The sequence below is a fragment of the Pipra filicauda genome, unplaced genomic scaffold (assembly GCF_003945595.2).
Source record: "Pipra filicauda isolate LSUMZ 115617 unplaced genomic scaffold, ASM394559v2 scaffold213_size2393758_pilon, whole genome shotgun sequence".
Taxonomy (NCBI): Eukaryota; Metazoa; Chordata; class Aves; order Passeriformes; family Pipridae; genus Pipra; species Pipra filicauda.
Window position 1 is genome coordinate 186,327 of NW_024104325.1, and position 13,001 is coordinate 199,327.

The following is a 13,001-nucleotide window of genomic DNA, read 5'->3' on the forward strand; positions in this document are numbered from 1 at the left end:
TGTGGCACTAGAGCTAAATGATTTATGACTGAAACATTCGCTGTTGCAGTATGAGACAATTACAGGAAAGTTGGTAAGGCAGCAGTTACCTACTTGTAGGAATATGAAATTCCTTCCTTCCTCCTGATTTCAAACCTGAAAAGTGGTGAACTACCACAGCTCTCTTTGGGAGAATAATCAAAAACTTGCAGAATCAGACTTCAAGATGTTCTTTTCTAGACAAATAAGTACTATTGTCAATGACCATCTATAGCCACCTTAGGACATGCAGGGAGTTTCTATTTCACATCAGGTACTTGACATGCCCAGAAATCCTGTTGCACCAATTTGGTCATGTGTGCGTGAATTTGTTACCAAAATCCATGAGGTTCTTTCTGTGCACAAAACTAATTGTTTATATTAGAAAATGGGTATTACATGCTCTTTTGGCAATGACTGCCTATTTTTGCTAAGTGTATTTACAATGTTTAGCAGAATATAGCAATGTTAGTTTTGATTTAACACAACAAAATTTTTATGAATATGTTGGATTTTTTCTGCAAGCAGATGTAATTTGAATCTAAGCACTACTTTAATACAAATAAATAAAAGTAGGATTTTTAGGAGATTATTATGATCTTCAGCTCTGAGGTCCTATATTACAGAGGTCATTGAATTTCAACAAGTGGTTCCTGCCACGAGTCTGCCATTTCTCGCTGAACTACAATATTTCATTTAGAAAGACATCTGACCTGGTTTTAAAGATTTCAAGTCAGAACCCCGCTTCCACCGTAGGCAAATTTTGTTCCAGCAGTTGTTCATTACTCTCTCTGGGGGAAAAAAAAAAAGAAAGGAAAATAAAGCACCATATGTCTTTTTCAAACTCATCTTCTTCTTGTTCCAACCAAATAATACTATAAAAGAGTATCATCCTGTATTGCCTTTTCATCATCAGTAGCTTTTGCTTGTTTTCCTGCAATTCTGTGGTCCGTAACAGAACAGGTCCTCATGCCTTCAGGTTCTCCTCCCTGGCAGCTGTGGGACACCACAGGCAGAGGGCTCTGCATATGTTTTTCAAATTGCAGGATAAGGCAGTGAAAACAAATGTGACGATTATCTGCAACAGTAACACGTCAGAGAATATTTTGTCTCCCCTGTCTTTAAGCTGGCCATCTTGCATAAGTGTCATGCAAAATTAATAAAGAGGCCCAAACAGTGACTTATCCCAGCTGGCTAAAACATCTCCAGTGTGCAATGACTCACCTTGCTACGGTACCTGGCTTGCTCCGATGACTGCAGCCACTGCCTGAAGGACTGGCAGATACTACACATGAAAACTTTACATCCCTATGAGCTGAGCTTCACTTTTAATGAAGATACTTTCTAGAAGGAAAAAGCTACTAGCTGGCAACAGCAAATGTCTTTGTATACCCTAAATTTATTGTCTGGAGTGTTAATGTTAAGCCAGTTTACAGTACACTCCTGTTTGCATTCCCTAGTTGAAATCTTGACCATAAAGACCCTAAAGGATAGGTATTTCCATTTTTTAATAAAGAAAACAGTGAAACTCTGAGAGACAGACGCCTAGGAACTGTGGTTTTAAGGGAAATGCCAAGATCGTGACATTGGGGATACAGTCTCTTGAACTGGCACCAACATTAATTCAATAGAATATGTGATATTCTAGTATAACTTTGACCAGAACTCTTAAAAGTTTCTGTAAAATCCTTCTGGATTTTCTTCCCTTGACAACACAGAGCGCCCTTGTTTTGTTTTACTTTCTGAAAGATTTATTATGCTTGTTTTTCATCAGAGAGATATATGAAGTTTAACTTTCCCTAGTTTTGTTGGCTGACAATCTCACCTCTTTTATCTTGGCTTCTTGGAGAAAAGCAGTTCACCTCATCATGCCGTAGCATTTGTAACCATAGATTAACTTCTGCTGAATACAACATAAGACTGAGAGATAAACAATATTTGTGTCCTCCAACTTAATGACTATTGGAGAGGTCCAACTTAGCACCCATTGGAGGGAAGGTCCATAGGGAGAGGGTAGTGTGGGTGGCAGAGAGCAGTGAACCCACAAGGGAAGGTGCACAGAGAGGAGACTGCTCGAGCCCACTGCTCACCACGCTGTTTGTTTAGTGTTATTAATGCCATGGTCGCAGAGACTACACTGTGAACCCCTTCTCCCACTCACAAATATCCTTTTCCAGCTAAGATCACGTTATACCTCTTGCAAGTTACAGCCACTGGAAAAAGTGATAGGAAAAAAAATACACATATTGCTGACTGCCTTCAGCATTTCTTTTACTCTTAATTTTATATTACTCTCACCAGCTGCATTCCTCAAAAAATGGAAATTAACACGTTCAGACCCATCATCCTCCCACACACTTACCATTGGTCTTCTATGGAGAGTTTGGAAATCTCTGTGCAGGAGTTCATCTTGGAGTCTGTACAAGTTTGATCTGAGGATTGTAAAATATTTTTTTTTTTTTTTTTTTTTTTTTTTTTTTTACAAAAGCTTAAATAGAATCTCCCAATTTGCTCCAAATTGCCAGTGTAGACAGGGAAGTGATACTTAGCCTGTTGTAACACGCACTTCAGCAGGACCAGCTAGTACATCATAAAGCACCACTTGCCTTATCTGTGCTGGAACAAGTCGCTCTGAATGCATGAACTATTCTAACAAAAATAGTGCAGACTTATCTCAGAATGCGCAGGGGGAACTCTCACACGTTGTAATGGAAGGGCACAGGGGCTGAAACTTTGACAATGATTTAATCTCAACTGCACATTTCACAAGGTTATAGTTTAAGGGCAAATAAGCAAAACCAGAGGATTTTAGCAGTTCCATGAAACGTAGCTTCCCAATTTGTTCAACTTCTGATCTTCACTTAATGGGTTGTCCTGCTTTTTTTTTTTAGCACTCCAGTGGCAGTGTAGTCTGCTGTGAAAGATAAGACCTATACTAGCAATGCAAACAAGCAGCAAAGAAAGAGCTTTGACTACAATTTTTAAATCTTATTCCCAAATGACAAACAAGCACCACAAAAAAAACCCCAAATCAAACAAAACAAAACAAACATCCCCTCCCCCAAAAAAACCCCAAACACAAAAAACCTCAACATCTAGAATGCAGTGATTTTTATGTCATCCAAAGAAAAGGGGAAAAGCCTGATTACAATTTAAAAACCCTTGGTAATACTGAAAACACAGCAAAAGTTTCCTCGTGAAACAACACTGTAGGAACAGGCTCAGTGGCTTCATTTGCCAGAAACCTTCAAATCTCCAGATCTCTGTGCCCGCTATTCATACTGACAGATCTACCAACTGCCCAAGAAGAGTGGAGGTTAACAGTGAAGCTGAAAATTCAGTGTCCCAGGAGAAGTTTCTGTCCATGGGGGTGTTCTTGGGAAGACAATGATCCTCTCTGTCCCTTGGCTGGCACCTTTGCCAATTGGAGGTATTGCTGGTTGAATGGGTGAGGGTTTTGCAGTTTAATTAACTTGTAAGGTCTTAGCAAATGTTTTCAGTTTGTGACCTACAGACTTCTGCTACCTTTACTAAAAAAAGGTTAAGGAAAATGGGTTCGCAGGTGCTACATAGCAATCTCTACATATGGAAATTCTAAAGGGGGCCATATTTTGATTGGAAATTTGTAGGGATCCAAAAATCAAAAAAGACTGAAAAAAATGTGGCTTAGATCTCATCTGTTCAGATGAAAGAAACTGCTGAAGACTGAAGGGTAGATATGTATTAACATATCATGATATTGTAACTAAGGAGCATTATGCACAGCACAATGTTATAAAATAGTTCTACTCATTCAGTCTCACGGGAGCGTAGCAACAAAAACATAAGAAATCAAGCCACAGTGGGCTGTTTACTTTTAGTTCTTGATTTCTAAAAACCACTTTATTTGCAATAGGTGTTTGTTAGTCTTTTTAACAATTATATCCTTGGAATTTTTAGTCAGAGTTAGAAAACAGCTCCACACACAGGCTTGGCTTAAGAGTAATGAGTGTGTATGGTGGAGGAAGCCCTGAAGTCATGTAGGGCATCTTAATATGAATACATGTAATAGAAAATATTGCATTGGTGTAATGTGGCCCCAAGTGTAAAACTCACACATATTTTCTCCTCCTCCTCTCTCTCTCTTTCTCTCTGTCTTTCACTTGTAGTCTCTCCTCACATTTGCTAAAACTAAAAATAAATCTGTTTGTCACTAGACCTACATCAAAGCCCAAAAAAAAATATTTAAAATTGTGAGGTCTAGTACAAGAGAATGAGCGCATTTTAAGGGAGGGAGAAAATAGGATTTTTTTTTTATATATCAGCAAAAAATATCAGAGGTAGATATCTGTGCAGTTGCTGGGCTTTTGTGTTCTGGGGCTAGGAGACTTGAATATTATTAAGGGATCAGTCACAAAGTGCATCAATCTGGCATGTACTAGAGCCAGATATCTATTTGCCAGAAGCTGAAAAAAAAAAAAATTCTCAGCAGGCTCACAGTTGAAGAATGGTGGACATTGCTTTGATTCAAGAAAGCTCTGGCACAGATATCTTCCTGGATATGGATAACATAATGGACTTTGGGGAACATATTAAATCACCCCCTGCCCCGTGACTTAGTAGCAGCTCTGGATGTGAATTATACAACTCTGGATTGATATGTTAAGGATTTAACAATTTCTGTCTGCAGCATTTCCAACCTCTGAGTGAAGTGTTGGATTACTTTTTTGCCTTTCAATTTGATGGCAAATTGTGCTGTGTAATTATTTTTTAAAAGACTGCAAATAAAAGAAAATATAAACTAAGAAGAGGGTGGGGAGAGTGACTGTGAGTGTGTGTGATGTACTGCATTTAATGTTTCTCTAGAACAAAGTCACACTTGAAGGCCTGGCTTCTTTATTTATACTGTTTATAAGATCCAGGAATGCTTGTTTTCAGCATGAAATAATTTTTGCTGTGGCTTCAAATGAAAATATGTATTTGCTAAAACCAGAATTCAATTGGGAGTTCACTGGTGCACTGAGAGGCCCATTCAGACTCCCAGCAACCCAGCACCCAAGAGCTCATTAGAGATTCAAGAGGAGCAAACTGCTTGATTGGCTCTGCTTTGACTGAGGGGGGGGGGGTGTGCGATTTTCCTGGAATTCAGATGTGAAGTACAGGTGTATGCAACAAATATGTTGGGTCTTTTAATACCTGACATCAGTTAGGTATTGATGCTGAATGGCAGGTGTTGGCAGTCAGGGTGAGTGAAGACATTTGAGATTTTTCCTGGTCTTGTATGGTTTTAGTATCAGAATTTTTTCTTGATGACAGGACTTGGATGTGGTTACTTGAGCTTGACCACGTGTGTTCATAGTGAAAATTATGTCTTTAATTCCTTATAAAACCAAAGAGTTTTTATTCTTACTGAGTGTGATATGCACAGGGCAATGGAAGGCCATGTCACTTTCTATAGTATCATTTGTGTAAAATAATTTCAGCAACAGATATAGAAAATAGAATTAATAAAGAATCACTACTGGCTCCCCAATCTGTGTACAATGGGGAAAAATTCTTTATATTGCTGTGTGGATACTTTGCCTCCTGTCCCTGATTTCATGGGCTGTTATTTTTTATTTCATCCTGCACAAACCATCTCTTAGTCAAAATTACATAACATACAAAAAATACACTATTTGTTTTTGTGACAAAGTAGCGTTAGAAAAATATTGATATATTTTAAACACTTTGTCCTCTTTTCTTCTGACAAAGAACCAGACTACCGGTAGGAGCATTGGGAAGTGACAGCTTGGCATTGGAATGACATGACAGGACATCTCCCAAACAGAACATCCATCCATGCCCTACACACCACTGGGTTTCAGAAGCTGTGATTTTATAGCAATAGCCAAAACAGATCACTTTACAGATGACTTTTTAAAAGACATGATTGAGATCCTGGATAAGATATGTGAAGATATTGAAGTGATGATAGTAGTTTCTGCTGGAAAAGCAATGGATCAAAGAATGGCATATTTGGGGGAGTGAAAGAAATAGGACTGGAATTATGGGTACAGAGAGCATAGGAGAAGAAGTCTTGGCATTTTATGTTTCAGGCTGCTCAACTTCCAGACAGGTGTGATTTACCTGGAACAACTTCCATTCAGCATCAGGGAAAACAGTATGATGTGTGAGACAACATTTAAGAGATTTATTCCGCATGATTGCACATGTATCACTAAAGGGCTCAAAATTATATCGTGAGCAATTGCACTCATAACACACAACCTATGAGCACTGTGATTGTACTCACAAAAGCACTGGACAAGCAAGTTTCATCACTCACCCCTGGCTGCCATAATTTCTTTCTAAAGCAGTATTGTCTTACGTCACTCCACTTGGTCTCAGTTGTGAAACGCCTGGTCCATGGGGATGCAAGCATCAGGAGGGATAAAGTGGTCTTTCAAGAGAAATATTTAAGGTTTTCAGGACTGATACTCTTAATTTACATGAAGAAAAAAAAAAGAACTCTAATAGATGCTTAAAAATTCTGACAGGAATGAGGAAATCCGTTAGCAGCTGAAAGTAACTACCTGGCATTTTAAAAAGCAGCAGTTTTCTGTCTTGTTCTGTCACAGGGTCACTGAAAGTCAGAATCTGAAAGATCTCATCCAAGTAGATTTTCCCCATCATACTGAAGCCCACGGGCCAAGAGGGATGGTTAGCAAGTTGGATAATCCTGCCCTCCACACATTATGCAGCCAGGGAGAAGGGCAAGCATTCCAGTGGGAGGGACACTGACAGGCAGCCTTTGTGGAGGTGGCTTTTCTGGTAATAAGAATGAATCAGAGGATAAAGTGCAGCACCTGTGATAATGGGTCTTTTAAATCACTATGTCTAAACATCCTTCTCAGCCTTTTAAAAACATAATGTTTCAGTTTAAGCCAAACAACACTATTCAGCACAATATGCTTGAGGAAGAAAGCCACATATTGTTCTTGCATTTTTCTTTTCTCCTTTTTACAGATACTTCATTTTTTAATTTGATTTATGAACACGTTATGAAAGGCCCAATCATTACAATAAAAGAACAAGTTCTGTAAACCTTCACACATGTGATTTTAATAGGTGTAGATATGTGAACAAGGATTAGTAACACTCAGCCCTTGCTTAGCATTAGTGTGTGGGCTCAAGTTATGTTCTCGCTGTGAATTGGCAATGAGACGCAAAGCCTTTCGCCTCTAGGGCGGTGGTTCAAATGCAGCCTGGGTCATTGGTGGCTCTACAGAAAATGAGGGGGCTGTTTCTATCTACTTTCACCTTCTCACTGTTAAAAGACAGTAGGGAATTCAAGGTCACAGTGATCTCAGAGTCTCTCATCTTATTATGAATTGTTATTTTTCACTTACTATGCTATACTACAGAGCCTGGAGGCTTCTGTTAAGCGTGGGGCACATTACACTGGTTACTGTGAGAACAGGTGCAGCTCCACTTATTTACAAACACACTCAGTGGAAGATGGAGATGGCAGAAAGAAATGAAGTGACGTGCCCAGAGGACAGTGGCAATGCCTAAAGCAGAGCACACCTTTTCTCACAACCTGACCACACTGCTTCCTTCTTCACCTGCAGCTGTGGGCAAAACAGTGTCCTTGGACTTTCTCTTTTCAGCAGGTAACCTGCATGGCTGTCAACCTGTCAGGTTTTATGGTGTTTTTTTAGTAAGGTGGGGATAATATAAAACAAAGTGTGTGACAGATGAAATGCATTAGCCCCAACAATATTAATGGATGATAATGTATACGGTAGATCATTTTATCACACCATTTACATGTAAGTTTGTTTGGTGTATTATCTTTGACACAGTGGAAGATTCATAGATCAAGAGAATTGGTGTAACCCAATTTCGTATGTTTTGTTGGATCTTCGAACAAAAGTGGATGCATTTTGAGTATACATTAAGCAAGTGCTGCATTAAGAACTTCCTTGCGACTCCTGGCACCTACTTTTATGGCTTATTTTGTCAGATTGTTTCTGCTATTCAAAGATTAATTTTCCCACTTGCTGAATTTGTTAAATCTTTGAACATTTCAGCCAACGAAGAGGTTTTCAGATCTGAGTTTTCTCAGGATTAAACACTTCTGTAGCAGAAAAAACACTGCTCAGTCAATACAGACAGACTTGTTTGAAATCTAGTATTCACTAAACAAAAAAGGTTAAGCTGTTTATAAAGAAAAATCCAGAATCAAATGTGCCCTGACTTTCAAACACACTGTCTGTAACTAAATGGGCATTGAGCTCATGCACTTATAAAAATGTTATTTTATGCTAATTTAAAACTTAAAGCAAATGTTGGCTTATCATGTATGTGATTTAAAATCAAGGTATATGCTGCTCCTTAATGCAGAAGAAAACTCTTCATAGATGTGATGCCCCTTCTTAAGGGGTAGGTACCATCCTTGCAACACTTTCTTGGTGGTCAGTCCACTTGCTGTATCAGGTCAGTGCTCTGCAGGCCACTGAGGAGGAATCTTCATTCAAGTACATCCCCCTATCCATTTCAGAGCTTCTCCCTAGCACACGTGCACCCTTATACTGGGCTCAGCTTGTCAATTCACACCATTTTTATCAGTCACTTCCCTTGGCAATGATAATACAAAGCAGACTTCCCTGGGAAGCTTTCTATGAGCTTAAATTAGAGATGAGGTGTTGGCATCCTCAAAGTGTTCCAAAGCCCAGGTTGTACTGAGTGGCACAGTTGAAAACTGGCACAACTGTAGGACATACCAGAGTGCCAGGTCCATAGTCCTACCAATGAGGCACACAATCATCTGAATTAAACCCAAGCTTTCTACTGTGTGCCTGGTATAAACTACTGCAAGCTAACTCTTCGCTGACCAGATATGATGAAATCTCAAGGCTCAACTCAAACACCTACAGGCATTTGCTAAGTTTTGTGAAGTCCTTTCCCAGTATATTGGGATTTTTACCATTTTAAACCCGGAAGCAGGACTGTAGTGCCATATACCTGTCAGGGTTTTGTTTCTCTGAGACTTCCAGGCCATTCTAGAAAACCCTAAAGCCTCAAATATTTATTTGTGACTGGATTTTGCTGGTTCCAAAGGGGTGCTGCAGGGGACTCTGGGGTGGGAAAGGGAGACTGAGCCAGGCTGCTGGTGGGGCTGGTGCCCAGCATGGCAGTGGAAAGACTGGCTGCCCTCCTGGCTTGGCTCTGCCTCAGGAGCACAAAAGAGCCTGCACACAATTAGGGACAAGCCTCCAAACTTCTTCAAGTTCACTCATTTAAAAAACCAACCAAACTCTAAAAATAAAATAAAGCCCAGACAAATGAACAAAAAGGCAAGACAAATGCTTAAAGAAAATGAGAGGAGTAAAGGATTTTTTAAAGCTATATCCTTGTTACCTTTATTTCTCCTCAAGTAAGTGATATTTCTTGAACATCAAGATCTCCCTTCCTTAATAAAGTAAAACATCAGATTATGAAGAACATTTTTTAATGAGAATTCAGGGACATTTCTGGGTTGGTTGAGAAGTATGAAAGTATTTAACCTCAGTTCAATGGACTGCCCTTTATTAACATTTTTCTTCTACTGCCACTCACACAACTGCCCTTTCACAAACCCCGTCTCAACCATTTGGTACTTATAACTTGGTTTTAGCCAGAGGGTGCATTGCAGAATACAAATCAATCATTGACTTTATTTCTTGTGACTAAAGGATTTCATACACAGTATCTTTGTGGACAGAGCTACCTCTAAGAAAATAGGGCTTAATGATTAAAATGTGTCCATTTTTCTCTCCATTCAGCAGCAGAATTTGCCAGAAGAAGCCCCCAGAAACCTGTTCAGTGAGTGACTGACGTGGCATTGACAGTGCAGCACACCTCAGCTCAACTGAGCACATGCATTTGTAAACAACGCTGCTATCAAACACTGTACCTTGTCAAAGATTAAACGTGTGTTTAGGGAGTGGGAACGGTGCCATGCCTGCACCTTAGCAGTACGGGCCAAGTGGCAGGACAGTTGGCTTCCCCATCAGTTTGTCACAAACCTGTCTTGGAAACATTCTCCTGGAAACATCAGAGTCTCTGTCGTGGGTTCCTGTCCGTTGGTTGCTCTGGGTAAGCTGCCAGTTCCCCACACATTGCCAATGCTAGCGGTGCTTTTGTCAGGTGGACACTTGCCCACTAGGAAATGGATTGAAGCCACCCACGTACTTTATATGTGCTATTGTTTGAGCTCCAAGTGCTAACAAGAGTTAATGACACTAAGTCTGTTCTGGTCTGGAGTCTTGTAGGAACTGTATCCATGCTGCTCACTGTAACCTTTGAGCTGCTCTGTCCTACTTCTCAATATGTTTGTAGTACATCTTCTTAATGCAAGAGGAATATATTTGTATTTATACATTGCACAAAGGAAGCAGAGCCACAGCTAGAACAGAGAATGGTAACACTGTTTGTGTTTTAACTAAGGAAATTAGGGTGAAGTCTATGAAAAAAAGCTGATGAGATTTTGTTATTAATGTGGTGGAGCAGAGACTTGTCCCAGAGACTCACGTTCAGTTAAATACATTTAGCTGGTTTCCCAGCTATTGGAGAGTGGATACCAGGTGCACCTCTAATGTTTTGGAGAGCTGACACTTCCAGATCATTGTGCAAATTTTAGCTCAACAATTTTGACAGGACACAAATTCTCAGGCACAGTGATGAGAAATTCTACAACCCAGTGGACACGCACTAAACCCTGTCCCTCAGCCATGGGGTACAGAAGAACTTTTTGAAATAAAAGGCTTTTCTTAGGGGACTCTTCCCTTGCCAGTCTCCTGATGCCAACATTCATTAACATCCCAGTGCAGACGCACTGTACCTGGCACATTTGGATGCATGGCCAGTGCTCACCCTGCTTGGGCACACCAGAAACCCTCAACAGTAGCCAAGAAAAAAAAGGAAGAAAGAATGTCCATTAGGAGGCACATTGTAAGAGTTACAGATTCCTATAGAGCAGCACCAAGTTTTGAGGTTGAATCCTTGGGTTTCTATCTCATGTCTTATTTTACAGACTTCAGCACAGATGGATTTGCAACACTTGGCAGGGCAGAAGTCAGTAGATTCCTGAACTCTTCGATGTCAATGTGAGTTTTGCTGCTGGCATTTCTGCAGCCAAGATTTATTTCCATTTTAGTACTGGATTAATTGAGGTTCACAAGGTAGCACATATTGCAAATAAAGGCAGTGCTTTGGCCCCTGTTTTTCTGGGCATTTTGGTGATATGTCTCACGGTCTCAAAGCATTGTATCAGGAATATAAGATTTAGAGGTTGCAGACTTGAAGGAATGCTGTGGGAACAAATGCCACAATAAGCACAGCTTATGAGACGTGCAAAGCAGGTAAACAATAACTGTCTTTATCAGAAGAGAAGACCCATCTGGAAGCACGTGTGGATATCAGCTATCAGAGCAGAGGAAATCTTGCAATCTCAAATACGTACAACACTCAGCTAAAAGAAATGTTAGCATTAACATAAAAAAACTGTGAGAGGGGGTTGTTAATTTATTTTGTTGTTTTCAGTCATTAATCTGAACTACTTAATTAATTTTTTTCATGGTCATGTAGTTTGTTGGCCAGTTCTTCTTCCTAAACCTTAGAGTATTGTATAGTGAATTAAGACACACACACAGATGTGCACCCACAAACCATGAAAAAACCCACAAATAAAATTTGAAGTAAATATGTCAAGGAGAAAACTGGCTTCACCTCCAGCATTCAATCTTCCACTGTGTTTTAAATGATACAAAAAGAGAGACACAAACTGTGGTCCTTAGAACCAGCAGAATGCTTCACACAAACATTTTTGAGCATTTTTTTTTTTCACTTAAGGATTCACTTGTTTCAGCAGTAAAAAGAAAGGATGGTTTCATTTTACCATTCATGTATGACATTATTTTACAACTCTCAACTAGCTGTATGCAGACTTTAGTCAATGCACAAGGAGGTGTTCATTACCTCAGTGCAGAAGTTTAAGCAATCACAACTTAGCAGAATCTCTTGGCCCAGGTCTCATTAGCCTGGGAGTTCCAATTCCCTGGAAGCACCTTGTTGAAGCAGACAGCTTGCCTCTTCCAGCACATCAGCTCTTCCTTTGTACAAAAGATGTTACAGGAGAGTGATTAGATGGAGGAGGATTTTTCAGCTACGAAAAGAGCTGGCAGAGGGGGATGTTACAGTAGAATATAAAATCATGAATGGTACATAGAAGGTGAATAAGGAACTGCTGTTTCATTTGCTGCCACTGGTTATTGCATGAGAGACAAGCAAGTAGTGTGTTCACAAGAAACAGCAAGTGTTTGGTGGTACTCCTTCACACATTGGAGCAAGTTGTGAGACTTCTTGCCACAAGATTTTGTGAGTGCTGAAAGTTTACACAGATGGAAAAAGGGACTAGATAAAGTAATGAAATTACAAACATTAAAAAAATTAATGCAGTAGTAAATCTCGATATTCCATTCTGGCTTGGGAAGACTTGGGCTGCTGGAAGCTGAGTGAATAAACTTGGGATATATAAATGCCATGATACATTTGCCCTGTTCTTCTGCCCTTATCTGAGCACCTGGTATAGCAAGAACTCAGACCTTTGGCCTGACCCTACTAGACTGGTCTCATGTTTGCATCTCTGCCTGGTTTGTGCTTATCTGCAGACTACTGGTAAACTTCTGTGCTGCTTCTCTCAAAATGTCTTTTAAGAGCTTAAAGTATCATGAACTTTTACCTAGCAATTTGTGCAGATTTTCTGAACTTTAGAAGAAGCTATAAGTTATGACATTTGCTGAAGAACACAGTTCATAAGATACAGAGTCAAAGAGTGTGTGTGTGCACGCGTGAGAGTGAGAGATGGAGAGAAAATATGTGCATAAGAAAGTAACTGTGTGTATAAACCAGATATTTTCCATGACATATGTTGATGAATTGAATTCTGTTAATTTATAAACTATATTCAGAGCTGGTAG